Raw genomic sequence first — 22,324 nt, 5'->3', positions numbered from 1 at the left:
ACATCTGCTACTTCTCTTTGTGTCTCCAATATGGCTGCTTCAGGAAAATCTCTTGGGGAGTACTTTAAGCCATGCACTGTTTACTGCCTGCCACCCAGCTTTCCCAGCCTCCTGAAGAGAATAGTTGTCTGTTAAAGCAGCTCTATTGGAGCTCTTAAGAAGACTGGAAAAGCTTGGAGGCACGCAAACTGCATGCCACCTAGCTTTACTAGTCTCCTGAAGCCCCAGCAGTGATAGGCCTACCTCCTCCTTGCACTCCTCATTGAAACAGTGCAGCCAAGCCCTCTCCCTGCCCCAGCACTCATGTCTACTCTGACTTAGTATGTTTTTTTAGCTTTTTTTTGCATCCTTCACATTATATAGATTTTTCTACCTAGAACGGTATAACACTTCTTTTTTGCTGTACGTTAAACAACCAGAGAAAAAAAAAAAAAAAAGAGCCACAAATACTGTATGCGGAGGAAAACCAGTGACTGTGGGAAGGAAATCAACATACATTTTAATAGGTTGTTCATAAATTGTAAATTCGGTGTTTCATTCCCTGTATGTTAATCTCTTTACTGCCAGATGGTGCCAAATATGCATCTTTGACTGATTGACTGTTTTTGCTGTTTTGTTTAATGTGTAACCAATTATCTTTTACTGTGTTTTTCTCACAACAATTACAAGATATCCATTAAATCCATAAACTACATGTATATTATACACCGCTTAAAAAATTTTTTTAAGGAACACTTCAAGGGGTATTCCTGTATCAGAAAATATTTTTTAATTAAAACTCTCACCTCAAGATATATAACTTACTAATATAATGTTATCACAAATTGAACTGGCTGCAGCATGTTTTTGCTTAAAGGGGTAACAGATTTGTAAATTATTTCTATTTAAAAATCTTAATCCTTCCAGTACTTATCAGCTGCGGTATACTACAGAGGAAGTTCTTTTCTTTTTGAATTTCTTTTCTGCTGACACCTCTGTCCATGTCAGGAACTGTCTAGAGCAGGAGAGGTTTGCTATGGGGATTTGCTCCGACTCTGGACAGTTCCTGACATGGACAGAGGTGTCAGCAGAGAGCACTGTGGTCAGACTGAAAAGAGATTCAAGTTGTGTAGTCCTCTCACTGTTACTGTGGTGTTGTCTCAATAGCTCAAAGGCTCCTCCCTCTTACCCCCATTGGCTGGATTTTGTCTCTGAGCTCAAGCCCCGCCCCCCTCATTGATGGTATCACCTTTGACCAGCCTCTACAGCTTACATCACCTTCTCCCTGTCATATACACATATATCTATATTGGGACATTAAGGAAAGAAGGAAGTGTGTATATAGTGTGCTGCCTTGTGCTGAGCAATGCCACAGGCAAATGAGCAGGCATGTAATGAGTACAGCAGGTGCTGCAACTTCACTGATTGTATGATAGTCTGAAATGTTCTGCAGCAGCTCTGGGCTGGAAACTGGTAGGAGTGATGCGGGAGGGGAGTGGGCAGGGTGGCTGGGCTGTGATGAAGAGTTGAGGGAGACCATTGCATTCTGGGAACTTGACTGATTCTTCTTTAGTTATGTGTTTGGCTACCATCTTTGTCACTACTGGTAGCATGAGGCAGTACCCACCGCACATCCTGATTGTCATGCTCCTTTAGGATAGCACATCCATACGTACCATCCCAAGATGGTTTGCTGTATCTCACAGCAGAATCTCAAGAACATTAAACATGTGGTGGCCCAGTACAGGAGTTGCACCCCTGCACCCTTGCTGTCCTATCTGGCGGACTCTATGGACTGTCAAGTGTTAAATATGCAATATTTTCTGATGTTATGTGTTGGTTAATCTTTTGAGGCATGTGTGACTTTAAATATTGCTGCTAATCCTGTAACCAGGGAAGGTGTCAGGGACCAGGTGACTTGTGGCTGACCTATAGGACCCCTCCAAAGTCTCCCCCATATAAATTTAGGAAGGATCTAGCCAGAGCAGTTTAGAGCATGCTGAGGAACAGTCAAGACCTGAAAGTGTCTGGTGTCCTGAAGAGACCCAAGGTCTAACCACGCAGCCACCAACCAAGTGCCACACAGATGAACGTCAAAGCCTGGTAAGCTACACAAGGGGTGAAGTCTAGTCAGTCCTAGTCAAGTCAGTCAAGTCTGTCTAAATTCAGTGTGGGTCTGCATAATTCAGCCAAGTCTACAAGTCTCCTAAGTCACTGGTCATCTTCTTGGGCCTAACTGAGCTGTAAAGACTATTCCCTCTATCTGCCTCAGTAAAGCTGCCGTTGTTCCGTAACATGGCGTCTGAGTCATTATTTGCCCCGTGCCTAGCCCAGGATTCAGCGGCCATACCTCGGGTGATGCAGAGGTTAACCACGCCCTGGTGTCACGAATACAAGGGGTTAATGCCATCTGCCCCTAGGGTAATAACATCTGCCCTCACCACAAACAGATACCAGGAGACAGGCCATTACTCAAGGAGAGCTGGACAAGGGATGAGTAATCCTAAACCATAACTGTCAGACTCCATGGGGGCCCTATATCCTCTAGTGGAGGACTTGTACTCTCAGTTCAGCACCATACACGTCAACTGGCATTACCCAGATCTGCCATCGGCATCCCGGTGTCACCAACAAGAGCAGGTTCACACTGAACAAATTGGACAGACATCTGAAGACAGGATCTGGAGACACGCTGGTGGACATTATGCTGCTATGTTCACACAGTGGGATTTCCGCAATTCTGTACAAACTCAGTTCAGCAAAACTTGCTAAACAGAATTGGGAATTCCGCCAAAATTAAAGGGGCACTCCGGTGAAAACCAATTTATTTTAAATTAACTGGTGCCAGAAGGTTATACCGATTTGTAACTTCTATTAAAAAATGACTTCTATTAAAAAATCTTAATCCTTCCAGTACTTATCAGCTGCTGTATACTACAAAGAATATTCGTTTTTCTTTTTTTTTCCCTTTCTGTCTGACCACAGTGCTCTCTGCTGACACCTCTGTCCATTTTAGGAACTGTCGAGAGCAGGAGCAAATCCCCATAGCAAACCTCTCCTGCTCTGGACAGTTCCTGACATGGACAGAGGTGTCAGCAGAGAGCACCGTGGTCAGACAGAAGAAGAAATTCAAAAAGAAAAGAACTTCCTCTGTAGTATACAGCAGCTGATAAGTACTGTAAGGATTAAGATTTTATAATAGAAGCAATTTACAAATCTGTTTAACTTTCAGGCACCATTTGATTTCAAATAAATTGGTGAAGGACAATGCTTGGCTTCATGTGGTCAGGATGTGTAGGCAGTACCTGGTATTGGTGGCATTGATTGGACCTCATGTTTCCAAGACCTGAATCCAATAGAGAACCTCAGGAACAATGGGGGAGATTCATTAAAACCTGTCCAGAGGAAAAGTTGCCCAGTTGCCCATAGCAACCAATCAGCTCACGTCATTCATTTTTAACAAGGCCTCTACAAAATGAAAGAAGAGATCTGATTGGTTTTGATAAATCTCCCCCTATATGTTTGAGCACAATCTGATGCACCACAGACTGTCCAGAAACTCACCGATGCCCTGACCCAGATTTGGGAGGAGATTCCCCATATGTTGAGACACGTGAGGGCCATACACACTACCGAGTCACATTTCAGTCAAAAAATTCACACATCTTCCTGTGATTTGAATTTTTTACCTTGGTTTATTTATTTTTTTTGGTTGATGATTTATGTTTCCATTGACTCTTGATATGTTATTTTGTTTTCACACAATTACACAGTCTATATCCCTTAAAGGGCTTCTCCACTGTCCCGGCCTTCAGGGCCATGCCCCTCGTGACGTCACGCCCATGCCTCCTCAATGCAAGTCTATGGGAGGTGGCGTGGTGGCTGTCACTCCCCCTCCCACAGACTTGCATTGAGGGGGGCGTGGCCGTGGCGTCACGACCCCCGCAGCCCGTACCCAGCGTTCGGGACAAAATGTTCCGAGTGCTGGGGCAGTGGAGTACCCCTTTAAAGCTTTTAAATTTGACTCAATCATTCTCTGAGATCCAAAGTGTGATAAGTGTTCCCTTTTTTCCCCATCTGGATCTATAGAAGCTAGTGTAACTTCATAAATTATGGAGATTAGGGAGCTTGACTTAACAATGTCAACATGAAGATCAATTTAATTACTTATGCATATTGAAAACCATTTGGAGCTGATAACACTTCTTAGCATATTTCTAATTATGGAAATAGTTTATTAAATGTATGTTACGCAATGGAATCATTAAATGGTGACACGTACAAACTGGATCCTTACATCTCGATTATCAAGATTTCCTTTACAACTTTTTTATTTTTCTATTGATGTATATGTACGTGGGTTGTTTTTTTGTGACATATTATTGTAGAACCATTTTTGGGTACATAAAAAATGTTTGTTGACTTTTATATATTGACAAATATTTATGGGGGCGAAATAGGGAAGAAAATCATTGTCTTTTGCATTTGTTTTAATCCTCTAGTTCTCTCGTACCAGTTCCCTGCTTTGGGCAGCCTGTTAGCACAACTGTTGGGCCCACCAAGAGACTGATCGTTATAATAATTGTGTTATGCACTTTATTGAGAAGTAATATATTTTTTCTAATTAATTCTGTTGTTGTTACCCTAATGTATGTTAAATATGTTACTGTACCCTTAAGAGTGGGGCTGTGTAAACCCCATGTGATCCTGCCTGCCAATGGGAACCCCTAAATTCTCTTCTATATAGTGTAGTGGGGAGGAGTTACCCCAGTTCAGAACAGAGTACGCTGAGCCACAGTGTGGTAAAGGTGTAAGGTGCGTTGTGTGCTCTAAGGGAAGGCCTAGCTCAAATCTACTTTATCTGCAAGGATCACCCACACTGTGAAGTTTCATGCCCTAGCTGAGAAGGCTACAAGAACTTGTCAGAACCCTAGCTACCAGAATTAATCTACCATCTTCATCTATTCATCTTTCAAGTCAGTATTAATTCATTTGGTGAAAGCACCACAACTCCCAGCAAGGAAACAGGGCCCCCAAGGGGTTATGCTGCATCCTCTTACTTAGCAGACTGTCTGTGTAATACCATCTGCACCCTGCTCAGTAAAGACAGTTATCAGTAACCTGATGTCAGTGTGTTCCTTTACTCCCCGTGTCTGGCCCAGGAGAAGCTGTCTCCAAGCTCGGACCGTGTATAGGATAATGGTGCCCTGGCATCACGAAGTGATAAGGTATTTCTCCTAACACCCGGTGGCACCACACCTGCAGCATACATTGTGCAATTGCCCATACAGATTAAAGAGGCAGTTGTATCCAAGTAGGCCTGGAATCCTAGAGTGGAGACCAGGGGGAATATGGCCAATTCTGGGAAGCCACAGGACCCAGGCGGCCCCCTGATCTGCCCATGTGATAATCCACCATTGGTCCCAGTGGCACCACTATAGAAGTATGCAGAGCCATCAAAACTTAGAACATAAATTAACAAAATGCAGACACAAGGACCATCTTTGCACCCCGTTAATTGTTCGTAGAGTGCTTGTCATGGTGTTAAATAATGTGTTAACTTATATGGGCCACTATCATGGTGACAGTACCATATATGTTTTTTTTTTTTACTTTTAATGAAAGAAATGTTTTTGTTTTTTTGACAACACTACAGCATATAACAGGTTAAGCATCACCATAGATGCTGTGGAGGGATGTTGGCTCTATTACATATGTTACCCACTGCTAATGGCACTGGATATAATAAGATATATACATGCGGTAAGGACACCATACTTTGGACCTCTTTGGTTTGTCCATATGTATAAGGGTATCTATGTTCACACGGTAGTAAAATGTGCGGAATGTCCGGCCGGTAAAATACATGTGGGAATTTCAAACATTTGAATGATCCAGTAGGCGCAAGGATCACTCTAAAATGTGCTGTCTCGTAGACGGCAATGCATTTCTGAGCAAAATCTGCAGAAGGAATAGACAAATCTATTCTTTCTGCGGACGCCGGAATCAGGAAATTCCACCATGTGCACAGTGCAGAACAATCCCATTTAAATGAATGGGACTCTGCTGTAGCGGAATGCTTGTGCTGAATATTCCGGTGGAATTCCTACACGGACATTTCTCTGTGTGAACATAGTCAAAGTCACTCAATGGGATTTGGGATGGATAAAATGGTGAACGGTCTTTACACTTGCAAGACAGTTGTCAGAGCGGTGTCTTGTAAGGAGCTCGTGTGCGATCATCACATGACCAGGATAGATTTTCTGGAAGTAAATAAACAAGCTTCCCAATAATTAGGAACAATTGGAATCCATTGGAAAGAACTTGATGTTTTTTTTTCAGACAGGGCACTGCTGTCAATGAAGGAATTACTCTTCACAACTAGAGTATTCCTCTCTGTTCTCCTTTTATTGTAAATGACAACACGTTTCACGCTGTACTTGAACCTTTGTCAGGTCGAATTACAGATATTCAAACTTTAACAGCATTAAATAGTTAAAAACTGCAGAAATTTCAAGGTCAGCAGGACTATGCAAATCCCACAGTTTTTAACTATTTAATATGGTTACGTTTGATTATGTGCAATTTGACCTGACAAAGTTGCAAATATCGGGCTAAAATATACTGTCATCAACAATAAAAAAGAACAGAGAAGAATACTTCCTTCAGTGACAGCGGCGCCTGGTGTGAAAAAGAGCAATTATTTTCCTGTGCATTTCTGTTAATGACAACACTTTATTGATGTTGAGTGGACCCGCTGCAGCACGCAGTTGCTGAGGAAGTGCTTATCCCTTATAAATTATATAGCGTCGATGTGGAGCACAACTATAAGCACTTACTAGTCAATGGAGATGATCGAACCGAACCTGTCGAACCTGGGGACGATATGAACTTTGCCAAAAGTCGCTCAATATCAGACAAATCTGTAAAATAGCATCAGCCACATTGCAGAAATGAAAAAGGATCACATGACCTCAGGGTAGCCCATAATTGGCTCTTCCAGACAATCAAAAGGCAGTAATGGGGTAATGTCAGAACCACTATAAAGCCTATGCACATAGCATTTATTATAGCAGTTATTTGAGCAGGTTTTCGGAGTGTGTCACATTTGGTTTATTTTGGAAATTAATTGTAATGGGTGTATCTGGTTCTGGCAGAAGGGTTAATTCCTCCTTAGTTCGGATGATGTATCCTTAGTTGCTGTGACGACGACTGGACCAATAATGGGGCTTGGAAGATGAACCAATTACATCTGGCCTAGGTGTCCACGCCCTTCTCAGGTGTCTTTTATTACCTCAACCAGTCTGTTACTCTTTGCCTGTGTTAGAGTTTACTTTCTGCACTAGCTCCTGGCTTGTTCTCTGACTACTCTTCAGCTTACTCTATCTGTACTGCAACACTCTCACTGGTTTAGACTTGGCTTGTTTGACTGATTTAACATCTGTTTGTGCATTCCCTGTCTGTCTTTTTGCTGGGCTGTTGTTAGTATAGAGGTACAGACACTGTGGTTGGGGTCACCCTTTTGAATAGGTGGGTACCCAAAAAGGCAGGAACAGAGTTATGGTTTTGTGTCACTTTGAGCGCTTTCTAGGATGCCAACACTGTTGCTTGTAAAAAGCCATTGCTGGTTCACTTTCTAGGGGCAAAACATGTTGCTACTTCCAAAAAAGGAATCCTTTGAAAAAAGCCATTGTTTGTTCCAAAAACTCAGTGTGTATAAACACTAGCAGGCATCTGGCACTATATAGACACTATTTAGGAAAAAAAATTCTGTTTAAAAAGCATAAGATGCAGTACTGGGTTACCACCATTTACCCATAGCCATACAGTTAGATTAATCTCACTCTACAAGACGTAAAGGCCAGGGGGAGTATGCCAAAGTATGCCTATGAAGGATGCTACTTGGTTATATTCATCACATATAGGGCACAATGCTAAAAAAGGATCTTTGTAGGTCTTGCAGATCTTCAGCCTCTTTCCGGTCTGATGGGGACTGTTGATGGGAGCCATTTTCAGGTCTCTTCGGATATGATAGATTGGGTTCAAGTCAGGGCTCTGGCTGGGCCATTCAAGGACATTTACAGAGTTGTCCCTAAGCCACTTCTGTGTTGTCTTGGATGTATTCTTTTGGTCACTGTTGGAGGGTAAACCATCAGGGCCGTCTTCAGGATTTCATTAAGAATATCATACTTCATATAGCTTTTACTCAACCATGACCAGTCTCTCTAATCCCAAAAAGTTATGCGTCCACCACAATGCTTCACTGTAGGTATGGTTTTCTGCAGACACGATTTTTAGAATTTAAGCTGGTCTGGACACTCTGCCATAAAGCCCAAATTGGTAAAATGTTGTAGTGACGGTTGACCTTCTGGAAGTTTCTCCCATCTGCACTCAAGATCTTTGGAGCTCAGAAATACCATTGGGTTTTTGGTCACTTCTATTACTAAGGCCTTTCCCCCCCTCGATTAATTGGTTTTGTGGGGCGACCATCTGTGGGAAGAGTCTTGGTTGTTCCAAACTTCTTACATTTAAGCATTATGGAGACCACTATAAACTATCTGTGTAAGGCTGGGTTCACACCACGCTTTGTTAAATACGGCTCCCGTATACGGCCGGTCGGCTGCTTTTTCGGCCGTATGCGGTTTCCCGACCGCAGGCAAAAACGTGGTTGACCACGTTTTTGCCTGCGGTCGGGAAACCGCATACGGCCAAAAACGAAGCCGACCGGAGGCTGCGGTTCACTCCGGTCGGCTCATAGACATACATTAAATACGGTTCCCGAATAAGGCTGAGTGCGGGCGCCACGATTAAGCCCCCCCCCTCCTCCCAGCCGTATACGGGAGCCGTATTTAACAAAACGTGGTGTGAACCCAGCCTAACAGAAATTTGTTGTACCCTTCCTTAGATCTGTGTCACCACGCAATCCTGTCTCTGAGCTCTACAGGCAATTATTTCCTCTCATGGCTTACTTTTTGCTCTGATATGGATTCCCAGTTGTGAGGCCTTATATAGATAGGGCTGTATCTTTCCATATCCTGTCCAATCACCTAAATTTACCACGGGTGACTCCAATAAAAGGGGTACTCCACTGCTCAGCATTTGTAACAAACTGTTCTGAACGCTGGAGCCGGCGCCGGGAGCTCGTGACGTCATAGCCCCACCCCCATCATGATGTCATGCCCTGCCCCCTCAATGCAAGTCTATGGGATGGGGCGTGACAGCCGTCACGCCCCCTCCCATAGACTTGCATTGAGGGGGCGAGGCGTGATGTCATGAGGGGCAATGCTATGTCGTCACCAGCTCCCGGCGCCGGCTTCAGAGTTCAGAACAGTTTGTTACAAATGCTGAGCAGCGGAGTACCCCTTTAAGGTGTAGAAACAGAAGAGAAATAGAAGGAGCCAGAGCTAAATTTCAAGTGCCATAGCAAAGGGCCTGAATACTTATTCCCATGCAAAATTAAGAAATAAAATCTGTATGGGTTACTGAGTAAAAAATTATGAGAGATTTTTTTTTCCTTAACACAAGGCCTCAAGATAAAGTAAAGAAAAAGTGAAACTTTCTGAATGCTTTGTTATAGATTATTGCAGCCATGGCATTGACTACGATAGCCGTGAATACTTTTTCGGCAGAGATTCTTACAGCTGGTTGAGTTTGCCTTGACACTTTAGGGTCACACTCAACATATTCTTCCACTGATAGACGTGAAGCTCATTCAAGTTAATAGTCCTCATTCTAAGACTGATAGAAGCTTATGTTTTTGGGATGAGCAGGTTGATATATGACACACATCGCCTATTGTAGTGTGAGAACAGGCTCCTTCGCTGTTGAATAACCCCCCCCCCCCCCTGTTTTGGTTCCTCTGAGATGACATCGATAAATACATTATTATAGAACTCCTATGTATCCAAGGATTTAACCATATAGATCTCCTGCTGCATTAGATAAATCTATTCATCCAGCTGCTAATGTTAAAATTGGGGTCACTCTGAGCCTCCATACAATCCATAATAATGGTTATTTCATCTCTAATGATATAGAAGATGGGATTAACAGATCTGTTTCTATCTTTGCGAATGGCACCAAGCTTTATAGTGCGGTACAGTCTACGGAAGATGTGTATAAAATACAAGCTGACTTAGATACACTGAGTGTTTGGGCATAAACACCCCAAATAAGGTTCAATGTGAATAAATGTAATGTTATGCATCTGGGCTGTGGGGCTTTCTGGACTATGGGACTATCTGGGCTATGGGGCTTTCTGGGCTATGTGACTATCTGGGTTTAGGTGACTACCTGGGCTATGGGGCTTTCGGGGCTATCTGGACTATGGGATTATCTGGGCTATGGGACTATCTGGGCTATGGGACTATCTGGGCTATCTGGACTATGGGACTATCTGGGCTATAGGGCTTTCTGGGCTATGGGGCTATCTGGGCTATCTGGGATCCCAGATAGCCCCATAGCCCAGAAAGCCCTATAGCCCAGATAGTTCCATAGTCCAGATAGCCCGGAAAGCCCCATAGCCGAGATAGTCCCACAGCCCAGATAATCCCATAGTCCAGATAGCCCCATAGCCCAGATAGTTCCGAAAGCCCAGATAGTCACGTAAACCCAGATAGTCATATAGCCCCGAAAGCCCCATAGCCCAGATAGCCCTGAAAGCCCCATAGCCCAGATAGTCCCATAACCCAGATAGTCACATAGCCCAAATAGTCCCATAGTCCAGATAGCCCCATAGCCCAGATAGCCCCGAAAGCCCCATAGCCCAGATAGTTCCATAGTTCATATAGCCCAGAAAGCCCCATAGCCCAGATAGTCCAATAGTCCAGATAGCCCAGAAAGCCCCATGTTATGTTTTGCAAATCTAAGGACTATTTCTGTCTAGATTACACATGACATAATTCCTTTTTATATATTTTCTTTCCTACAATTGTCATAGATAAAATATTAAAGTCTATTTTTCTTTTACTTCCAATAAGACCTGGTGGAAATGTTCCTGTTATTCCTACTCAGGAACTGGCAAGCTTCCTCATGCTAAGGCTCATTAGCCCCATCTGGAGCCCGGTGCGGTGCCCTCCTTCCCCTCCATTTTAATTAACATGCACATTTGAACAAGACACATTAGGCTCAACAAGCAATAGATAGATCCCGTGGACAATCTTCACCTTCTTACCAACATTTCATTGTAACTTCAGAAGACGTTACTTTGATATTGTAAAAACACGTATATAAGATAACACAAGTCCAGTGTATTTGTGAAGGGGGATGGGGGACTGCTTGCAAGTGTAGGACATACTAGGGTGGTTTGTTTTTCCATCGGAAGTAGAGTGCCCTTCTCGAAAATGGTCAGGGCCCCTTAACTCCCTGTGATATTCATTAAACTCCATCTTGTATCCTATGGGGCACATTTTGTGGGAACCTTAGCACAGCTATTATACATTTCAAGCACAAAAGCCTATTGATTTTCCTTTTGAATCCCATAACATATATTTAGTGGAGGAACAAAATACTGGTTGGGGTCAAAGCATTTGGACATAACTTCCATGCAGGGAGAGTAGCAGTCCACAGGTGACCAGGGTCCCAGAGGTAACACTGCTACGTATGATAACATTATGGCATATCCTAGCAATAGGCCCCTAAAGCACAATTATTCCACCCCCTATGTTAAAGGGGTACTCCACCCTTAAATATCTTATTCCCTATCCAAAGGATAGAGGATAAGATGTCTGATCGCGGGGGTCCTGATGCTGGGGACCCACGTGATATCGGCTGCGGCACCCCAGACGTCCGGTGCACAGAGCGAACTTTGCTCTGACTGGCGATGCAGGGTGGAGGCTTGTGACGTCACGGCCATGCCCCCTCAATACAAGTCTATGGGAGAGGGCGGGATGGACGCCCCCTCACATAGACTTGCATCGAGAGGGCGTGGCCTTGACATCACGAGCCTCTGGTGTTGCACCCAACACTGAAAATGAATGCCAGGTACAGCAGGGAGATCGTGGAGGTCCCCAATGGCGGGACCCCCGCGATCAGACATCTTATCCCCTAAGATAAGATAAGATGTCTAGAGGTGGAGTACCCCTTTAACCATGTGAAAAGTATCCCAATTATTGCAACAATGTCACATGCTTTGTTGCTGGGGAATCTTAGTCCATTGCTTCTCCATTAACATATTGTTAGATTTTTGTGTATAAGCTACTTATTACCGATTATTGCTACTATTGGGATCAAGTCAGTACTTTGACTATACCTATCCAAAATTTTAATTCTGTTTCTCCCTCAGCCATTAAGAAGTAGACTTACCTTTGTGTTCTGGATCATTGTCTTGCTGTATAATTCCAATATGCTTCGATGTACAGACAGATGCCTAGACATTCTTAAAGAAAAAAAAAAAATTATGTTCATCATGATCTGTGTCTCCCGGTATGCAATGAACTTTCTCTATAAATTAGTAAAAAATTTTCCCCTTGTATTATGTCTAAGGCTATCGCTTGAATACCAAGTACTGCAACTATCGTGTAGTGGTTTTACAGGAATTTTTTAGTTTTCTATTAAAATACAAATTATCAGTTGTTAGGAGGTTAAAGAGTACCTGTCATATCCCACAAAAAAAAGTTACTAAGTACCTAATCCTGCTAATGTATACAATTGTTATGTGTCTAGTGCCTATACTTCTCTCACTAATACCCTTTTTTTTCTTGGTTTTCATCTTCTCTTGTGGAGAGAAGGAAATCATGTCCATCTCTTGCCATAACTATAACTATACATGACTCCTCTTTCTCCCTCACTCTGCTCTGAGTCACTGGGGAGGAGCCTGGGCAGTCATCCAATCACTGCAGGCTAATACAAACAGTGGACTTCAGAAAGAAGACAGGATCTATCAATGCTGAATGGATTAAGGAATTAGGCTGCAGGCAGTATCGCACACTATATGCTTAGATATATTGTTGTAAAGTCAGTATCTTACATACTAGGCTGCAGGCAGTATCACACATATTATGCTTAGATACTCAAATGATAACTGTGCCTTCATGTTCCTTTAGCTGCTGCTCTGAGTTGCTGGGAAAGCTGTGCAGGTCACATGGTTAGAGAAGCAGTGAATATAGATAAGGTAGGTGTGGGAAGCCTCAGCCAATCAGGGATAATCACAAACTGAAGAGCAGTCTGTCAGGAATAGCACAGATCTCCTAAACAAGGCCCCAGCTTGCCTTATGGCCAGTATCCAATGTGCTGTAATATACAAAATCATTGTGGTGGCAATTTTTTGGATTTATTTTAAAGTAAAATGGACCCTTTTTAAATAACTTTATATTAAAAAATGTTATCATTTAGTCAGCACAGTATAAAAAGGTTTTTTACAATGACAGTGCCTCTTTAAATACTAAACCCAAAAATAACCTTCCTTCCTCCTTTCTCAGAAGACAGCTACGACACCCGCCGATAGAACTCCTATTTATTTTGCTTCAGGTATTAAAAAACTCATTTGTGTCTTTTATCAGGTGACAACATAATTAAGCAACGGGGCCACAGAACGCTAAATGTCGCGCTCTGTTACTGTCAAACAAAAGAATGGAAAGGATACCCTATTAATAAGCTATCTGAGTGCAGCTGTTGTTTTCAGTATGTAGCATCCTCCAATGAAGTGAGACACCGATAAGAGCCGCAATATCCAGACGCCGAGTCTCAAAAATGACTTTAGATACCAAGACGCCTTGTGCCAATAATGTCCCCAGATAATGTGAACTGGAGTGATATACCAATACTGGGCTAGGTTTACAATCCAGTAACACATGCAACTAATAATCTGTATATAACTATTATGGGAGATTAGCTCCATAGAGCCAGGAAAATAGTGGCAAAACAGCAGTCAGAGAGAGTGACACAAAAATACAGTTTAAACAGGGCTTCTCTTGCCTTTATCTTCCAGCACAAAACAAAGCATAGACTTTACCTCCAGACAAAAATACAAAGTAAATCCTGCTCTTCAAACGGCTGACTAAACAATATCTTCCCTACTATACAGGTGACTTCCTACCAGTCACCCGATCAAACAGAGGCTGCAATTTTCAGGTTTCACACTTCAAGCAGCCTCTCCTGTTTTGTAAGCCCAGTGATAAGCTGTCCTTTAAAACCTGTGTTGATTTGGGCCTGAATTAAAAACATGGACTGGCCAGGAAGGGAATGACAGGCCCCACAACCAACCTGTCATTCCATAAAAATCCAGGCCCGAAACAGACTTTAACCCCTTAAGGACCGGGGGTTTTTCCGTTTTTGCATTTTCGTTTTTTGCTCCTTGCCTTTAAAAAATCATAACTCTTTCAATTTTGCACCTAAAAATCCATATGATGGCTTATTTTTTGCGCCACCAATTCTAATTTGTAATGACGTCAGTCATTTTGCCCAAAAATCTACGGTGAAACAGAAAAAAAAATCATTGTGTGACAAAATTGAAAAAAAAAAAACGCAGTTTTGTAAATTTTGGGGGCTTCCGTTTCTACGTAGTACATTTTTCGGTAAAAATGACACCTTATCTTTATTCTGTAGGTCCATACGATTAAAATGATACCCTACTTATATAGGTTTGATTTTGTCGGACTTCTGTAAAAAATTATAACTACATGCAGGAAAATTAATACGTTTAAAATTGTCATCTTCTGACCCCTATAACTTTTTTATTTTTCCGTGTATGGGGCGGTATGAGGGCTCATTTTTTGCGCCGTGATCTGAAGTTTTAACGGTACCATTTTTGCATTGATAGGACTTATTGATCGCTTTTTATTAATTTTTAAATTATATAAAAAGTGACCAAAAATGCACTATTTTGGATTTTGGAATTTTTTTGCGCGCACGCCATTGACCGAGCGGTTTAATTAATGATATATTTTTATAATTCGGACATTTCCGCACGCGGTGATATCATATATGTTTATTTTTATTCACACTGTGTTTTTTTTTTTATTGGAAAAGGGGGGTGATTCAAACTTTTAATAGGGGAGGAGTTAAATGATCTTTATTCACTTTTTTTTTGCAGTGTTATAGGGACCTATAACACTGCACACACTGATCATTGTTATCCCATAGGGACCTATAACACTGCACACACTGATCATTGTTATCCCATAGGGACCTATAACACTGCACACACTGATCTCCTATGCTGATCACTGGTTTCTCATAAGAAAATTCTGGATTTTCAAAAAAAATTCAAAAAAAATGAACATGTTCACTCTTATGGCAGAATACGGCACAGAATACACTGCCATCTATGGAGACTACAATGTCCAAGCTACCCTCATAATTACAAACTAAGCTCCTGAGTAATAGTAATAATGTTTTTCTCTGTGAAAATCTCTATTTCTTTTCATCCAGCACTTGCTGAGTTGGTCAGTCACTTACCACAAGATAAAGTCACCTCAGCTCCATGATAATCTCTGTTGTCATGGCGGTGGCGTGCTTGTAGATGGAGATATGGTCACATGATCACATCTTGGTTGCTTCAGACATTAGCACCTACGTTTATCCTCCTTTGAAAAATGTGAGAGGGTTGATATGGCCTCTGGTGTCTTCCTGGAGTTCCACACTGGGTGCCATCTTTCCTCTATCCCAGAGTGTAAGTTGTGAGGTAAAGTTGTGAGAAAAAGATGTGAGATAAGTATGTGAGATAAAATTGTGAGGTAAAGTTGTGAAGTAAAGATGTGAGACAAATATATAAAGTAAAGTTGTGAGGTAAAGCAGTTAGGTACAGATGTGAGGTAAAGTTGTGAGGTAAAGTTGTTAAGTAAGGATGTGAGGTAGAGTTGTGAGGTAAAATTGTGAGGTAGAGTTGTGAGGTAAAGATGTGAGGTAAAGTTGTGTGGTAAAGTTGTGAGGTAAATAAGTTAGGTACAGATGTGAGGTAAAGTTGTGAGGTAAAGAGGTGAGGTAAAGATGTGAGGTAAAGTTGTGAGGTAAAGATGTAAGGTAAAGTTGTGAGGTAAAGTTGTGAGGTAAATATGTGAGGTAAAAATGTGAGGTAAAGATATGAGGTAAAGGTAAAGCTGTAAGGTAAAGATGTGAGGTAAAGACGTGAGGTAAAGTTGTGAGGTAAAGATGTAAGGTAAAGTTGTTAAGTAAGGATGTGAGGTAAAAATGTGAGATAAAGTTGTTTAGTAAGGATGTGAGGTAAAGTTGTCAGGTAAAGATGCACCACGTGATATATGTGAGAGATTTGGGTACAATGAGCCACAATTTGACATGTGCCCAAATTAAAGCTAAAGTGAGGCACTATAGTAAATGTGAAGGGTTTTACATAATACTGATAACCCCCCCCCCCCCCCCACACTACTGATACATTCCCCCGAGTGACTTCAGAGGGTAAGAAAATCATCAACAGAAAATGTGCAGCAAAATACACGTGTGAACATACCCTATATGTGTTGTATTGGGGTGTTTAATGGTGGTAATATGACCCAGATCTATCTGTGTGAGTGAAAAGGTGAAGAGATTTTGCCCATAGCAACCAATCACAGCTCAGCTTTCACTTTACCAGAGCTTGTTATGTAAAAGCTGAGCTGTGATTGGTTGTTATGGACAAAATGTCTGACACAGTTTACTAAATCTGGGCCAATGTCTCTTGGGTGCCAGTGATGCCAAGGTGTCTCCAGCCGTGTGCATCCAGCTGTTGCAAAACTACAACTCCCAGCATGCCCAGACAGCCAAAGGCTGTCTGGGCATGCTGGGAGTTGTAGTTTTGCAGTATCTTTAAACACCCTGGTTGGGAAACAGTGTCACACACTGAGCGATCTCGGCCTTCCTGCTCAGCCCCGCCCCCTGCCGGTCATGTGATTAAAGACTCATATGGAGGCCTGCTAGGGTCAGAGGAAGGACCAGAGTGCAGGGGAACAGAGGATCCTTGTATGGCTGGCAGGTTACACAGGTAACACTATAAATACTGTACTCTGACCCCTGCCAGTCCTCAGCCCCCCCCCCCTGTGAATTTTTAACCCTGTGTTGTGCCATAAATTCTGTATTACCCCTGTACTATGACATAACTGTGTATTATCCCTGTACTGTGACAGTACTATCCCTGTATTATCCCTGTACTGACCTGGGGGCAGGTGTGGCTCAGTTTTTCTAATCCTGGATAACCCCTTTAATTTATGATATCAGATCACTGGAATAAGACATTGCAGTAGTAGTAATAGTGCAGTATATTGTGCCTGTCAGCATAGGGGTATATTCACACTATGGAACTTCCGGAAGTGGAATTCCACTCGGTAATTGCGCTCAGAAATTACAGTGCAGCAGTTTTCCATTGTTTTCAATGGGGGATTCTGCAGCACCATTCACACTGCTGAATTTCCCCTGCAGTCGTTCCGCTGTGGAAATTCTGGATTTTCAACTTTCAATTTTCAAAAAAAATGAACATGTTCACTCTTATGACAGAATACTGCACAGAATACTCTGCCATCTATGGAGACTACAATGTCCAAGCTACCCTCATAATTACAAACTAAGCTCCTGAATAATATTAATAATGTTTTCTTTCTGTGAAAATCTCTATTTCTTTTCATCCAGCACTTGCTGAGTTGGTCAATCACTTACCACAAGATAAAGTCACCTCAGCTCCATGTTAATCTCTGCTGTCATGGCGGTGGCGTGCTTGTAGATGGAGATATGGTCACATGATCACATCTTGGTTGCTTGAGACATTAGCACCTATGTTTATCCAACTTTGGAAAATGTGAGAGGGTTGATATGGCCTCTGGTGTCTTCCTGGAGACTCCAACATGGTGCCATCTTTCCTCTATCCCAGAGTGTAAGTTGTGAGGTAAAGTTGTGAGAAAAAGATGTGAGATAAGTATGTGAGATAAAATTGTGAGGTAAAGTTGTGAAGTAAAGATGTGAGACAAATATATAAAGTAAAGTTGTGAGGTAAAGCAGTTAGGTACAGATGTGAGGTAAAGTTGTGAGGTAAAGATGTGAGGTTAAGTTGTGAGGTAAAGTTGTTAAGTAAGGATGTGAGGTAGAGTTGTGAGGTAAAATTGTGAGGTAGAGTTGTGAGGTAAAGATGTGAGGTAAAGTTGTGAGGTTAATAAGTTAGGTACAGATGTGAGGTAAAGTTGTGAGGTAAAGAGGTGAGGTAAAGAGGTGAGGTAAAGATGTGAGGTAAAGTTGTGAGGTAAAGATGTAAGGTAAAGTTGTGAGGTAAAGTTGTGAGGTAAATATGTGAGGTAAAGATGTGAGGTAAAGTTGTGAGGTAAATATGTGAGGTAAAGATGTGAGGTAAAGTTGTGAGGTAAAGTTGTGAGGTAAAGATGTGAGGTAAATATGTGAGGTAAAGATATGTGGTAAAGGTAAAGCTGTAAGATAAAGATGTGAGGTAAAGACGTGAGGTAAAGATGTAAGGTAAAGTTGTGAGGTAAAGTTGTGAGGTAAAGATGTAAGGTAAAGTTGTGAGGTAAAGTTGTTAAGTAAGGATGTGAGGTAAAAATGTGAGATAAAGTTGTTTAGTAAGGATGTGAGGAAAAGTTGTCAGGTAAAGATGCACCACGTGATATATGTGAGAGATTTGGGTACAATGAGCCACAATTTGACATATGCCCAAATTAAAGCTAAAGTGAGACACTATAGTAAATGTGATGGGTTTTACATAATACTGATAACCCCCCCCCCCCCCCCCACACTACTGATACATTCCCCCGAGTGACTTCAGAGGGTAAGAAAATCATCAACAGAAAATGTGCAGCAAAATACACATGTGAACATACCCTATATGTGTTGTATTGGGGTGTTTAATGGTGGTAATATGACCCAGATCTATCTAACCGTGTGAGTGAAAAAGTGAAGAGATTTTGCCCATAGCAACCAATCACAGCTCAGCTTTCACTTTACCAGAGCTTGTTATATAAAAGCTGAGCTGTGATTGGTTGTTATGGACAAAATGTCTGACACAGTTTACTAAATCTGGGCCAGTCTCTTGGGTGCCAGTGATGCCAAGGTGTCTCCAGCTGTTGCAAAACTACAACTCCCAGCATGCCCAGACAGCCTAAGGCTGTCTGGGCATGCTGGGAGTTGTAGTTTTGCAGTATCTGTAAATACCCTGGTTGGGAAACAGTGTAATACACTGAGCGATCTCGGCCATCCTGCTCAGCCCCGCCCCCTGCTGGTCATGTGATTACAGACTCATATGGAGGCCTGCTAGGGTCAGAGGAAGGACCAGAGTGCAGGGGAACAGAGGATCCTTGTATGGCTGGCAGGTTACACAGGTAACACTATAAATACTGTACCCTGACCCCTGCCAGTCCTCAGCCCCCCCCCCCTGTGAATTTTTAACCCTGCGTTGTGCCATAAATTGTGTATTACCCCTGTACTATGACATCACTGTGTATATTACCTCTGTACTGTGACATCACTGTGTGTATTATCCCTGTACTGTGACATCACTGTGTATTACCCCTGTACTGTGACATCACTGTGTATATTACCCCTGTACTGTGACATCACTGTGTATATTACCTCTGTACTGTGACATCACTGTGTGTATTATCCCTGTACTGTGACATCACTGTGTATTACCCCTGTACTGTGACATCACTGTGTATATTACCCCTGTACTGTGACATCACTGTGTGTATTATCTCTGTACTGTGACATCACTGTGTATTATCCCTGTACTGTGACATCACTGTGTATATTATCCCTGTACTGTGACATCACTGTGTGTATTATCCCTGTACTGTGACATCACTGTGTATATGTGTATATTATCCCTGTACTGTGACACCACTGTGTATTATCCCTGTACTGTGACATCACTGTGTATATTATCCCTCAACTGTGACATCACTGTGTATTATCCCTGTACTGTGACATCACTGTGTATATTATCCCTGTACTGTGACATCACTATGTATTATCCCTGTACTGTGACATCACTGTATATTATCTCTGTACTGTGACATCACTGTGTATATTATACCTGTACTGTGACATCACTGTGTATTATCTCTGTACTGTGACATCACTGTGTATTATCCCTGTACTGTGACATCACTGTGTATTATCCCTGTACTGTGACATCACTGTGTATTATCCCTGTATTGTGACACTGTGTATTATCCCTGTACTGTGACATCACTGTGTGTATTATCCCTGTATTGTGACATCCTTGAGAGCATTATCTCTGTACTGTGACATCACGGTGTGTATTATCCCTGTACTGTGACATCACTGTGTACTATCTCTGTATTGTGACATCACTGTGTATATTATCCCTGTACTGTGACACCACTGTGTGTAGTATCCCTGTACTGTGACATCATTGTGTATTATCCCCGTACTGTGACAACACTGTGTGTATTATCCCTGTACTGTGACATCCCTGTGTTTATTATCCTGTACTATGACATCACTGTGTGTATTATCCCTGTACTGTGACATCACTGTGTATTATCCCTGTACTGTGACATCACTGTGTATATTGTTCCTGTACTGTGACATCACTGTGTGTATTATCCCTGTACTGTGACATCACTGTGTATTATCCCTGGACTGTGACATCACTGTGTATATTATCCCTGTACTGTGACATCACTGTGTGTATTATCCCTGTACTGTGACATCACTGTGTGTATTATCCCTGTACTGTGACATCACTGTGTGTATTATCTCTGTACTGGGACATCACTGTGTATTATCCCTGTACTGTGACATCACTGTGTATTATCCCTGTACTGTGACATCACTGTGTGTATTATCCCTGTACTGTGACATCACTGTGTATTATCCCTGTACTGTTACATCACTGTGTATATTATCCCTGTACTGAGACATCACTGTGTGTATTATCCCTGTACTGTGACATCACTGTGTGTATTATCCCTGTACTGTGACATCACTGTGTATTATCCCTGTACTGTGACATCACTCTGTATTATCCCTGGACTGTGACATCCCTGTGTGTATTATCCTGTACTGTGACATCCCTGTGTGTATTATCCTGTACTGTGACATTCCTGTGTGTATTATCCTGTACTGTGACATCACTGTGTGTATTATCCCTGTACTGTGACATCCCTGTGTGTATTATCCTGTATTGTGACATCACTGTGTGTATTATCCCTGCACTGTGACATCACTATGTGTATTATCCCTGTACTGTGACATCCATATGTATTATCCCTGTACTGTGACATCACTGTGTATATTGTCCCTGTACTGTGACATCACTGTGTGTATTATCCTGTACTGTGACATCACTGTGTGTATTATCCCTGTACTGTGACATCACTGTGTGTATTATCCCTGTACTGTGACATCACTGTGTATATTGTCCCTGTACTGTGACATCACTGTGTGTATTATCCCTGTACTGTGACATCACTGTGTGTATTATCTCTGTACTGTGACATCACTGTGTATTTTGTCCCTGTACTGTGACATCACTGTGTATATTGTCCCTGTACTGTGACATCACTGTGTGTATTATCCCTGTACTGTGACATCACTGTGTGTATTATCTCTGTACTGTGACATCACTGTGTATTATCCCTGTACTGTGACATCACTGTGTATTATCCCTGTACTGTGACATCACTGTGTATTATCCCTGTACTGTGACACCACTGTGTGTATTATCCCTGTACTGTGACATCATTGTGTGTATTATTCCTGTACTGTGACATCACTGTGTGTATTATTCCTGTACTGTGACATCACTGTGTGTATTACTCCTGTACTGTGACATCACTGTGTGTATTATTCCTGTACTGTGACATCACTGTGTGTATTATCCCTGTACTGTGACATCACTGTGTGTATTATCCATGTACTGTGACATCACTGTGTGTATTATCCCTGTACTGTGACATCACTGTGTGTATTATCCCTGTACTGTGACATCACTGTGTATTATCCCTGTACTGTGACATCACTGTGTATTATCCCTGTACTGTGACATCACTGTGTATTATCCCTGTACTGTGACATCACTGTGTATATTACCCCTGTACTGTGACGTCACTGTGTATGACCCCAATTATTTTATGTTTCTAAACCCCAATCTATGATTAAATCCAACATGGAGTCCTGATGAGCGGCGATGTATACAGTACACTGTGGCAGTGGGGCATTATTAAAGTGGAGCACTGACTGGGGTTATGGGGCAGTGGAGAATTATTATGTGGCCATTTAAAGGGGTACTCTGCCCCTAGACATCTTATCCCCTATGCAAAGGATAAGGGGATAAGATGTCTGACTGCGGGGGTCCCACCGTTGGGGATCCCTGCGATCTCGGCTGTGGCACCCCAGACATCTGGTGCACGGAGCGAACAGCAGATGACTGGCAATGCGGAGCGGAGGCTCA

At 42.2% G+C, this 22,324-nt stretch overlaps 2 long non-coding RNA genes across 6 annotated transcripts in view; one reads left to right on the top strand and one right to left on the bottom strand.

Annotated features, from left to right (window-relative positions):
- The window catches only part of LOC130297286 (uncharacterized), a 53,607-nt gene extending 36,928 nt beyond the window's left edge, over positions 1-16,679 (bottom strand). For all 3 annotated transcript variants that reach the window (XR_008849466.1, XR_008849467.1, XR_008849465.1), the window contains exons 1-3: positions 16,385-16,679; positions 15,376-15,577; positions 12,283-12,355 (exon numbers count right to left, since the gene is read on the bottom strand). This is a non-coding gene — a long non-coding RNA (uncharacterized LOC130297286). The remainder of the gene's footprint in view (positions 1-12,282; positions 12,356-15,375; positions 15,578-16,384) is intronic.
- A 2,377-nt stretch (positions 16,680-19,056) lies between these two features.
- LOC130297287 (uncharacterized) overlaps positions 19,057-22,324 on the top strand; it is a 184,040-nt gene continuing 180,772 nt past the window's right edge. For all 3 annotated transcript variants that reach the window (XR_008849470.1, XR_008849469.1, XR_008849468.1), the window contains exon 1: positions 19,057-19,226. This is a non-coding gene — a long non-coding RNA (uncharacterized LOC130297287). The remainder of the gene's footprint in view (positions 19,227-22,324) is intronic.

Source organism: Hyla sarda, chromosome 13, assembly GCF_029499605.1.
Source record: "Hyla sarda isolate aHylSar1 chromosome 13, aHylSar1.hap1, whole genome shotgun sequence".
In the NCBI taxonomy this organism is placed as follows: Eukaryota; Metazoa; Chordata; class Amphibia; order Anura; family Hylidae; genus Hyla; species Hyla sarda.
The sequence above is the reverse complement of the archived record's forward strand: the minus strand, read 5'-3'. Positions and strand labels throughout refer to the sequence as shown.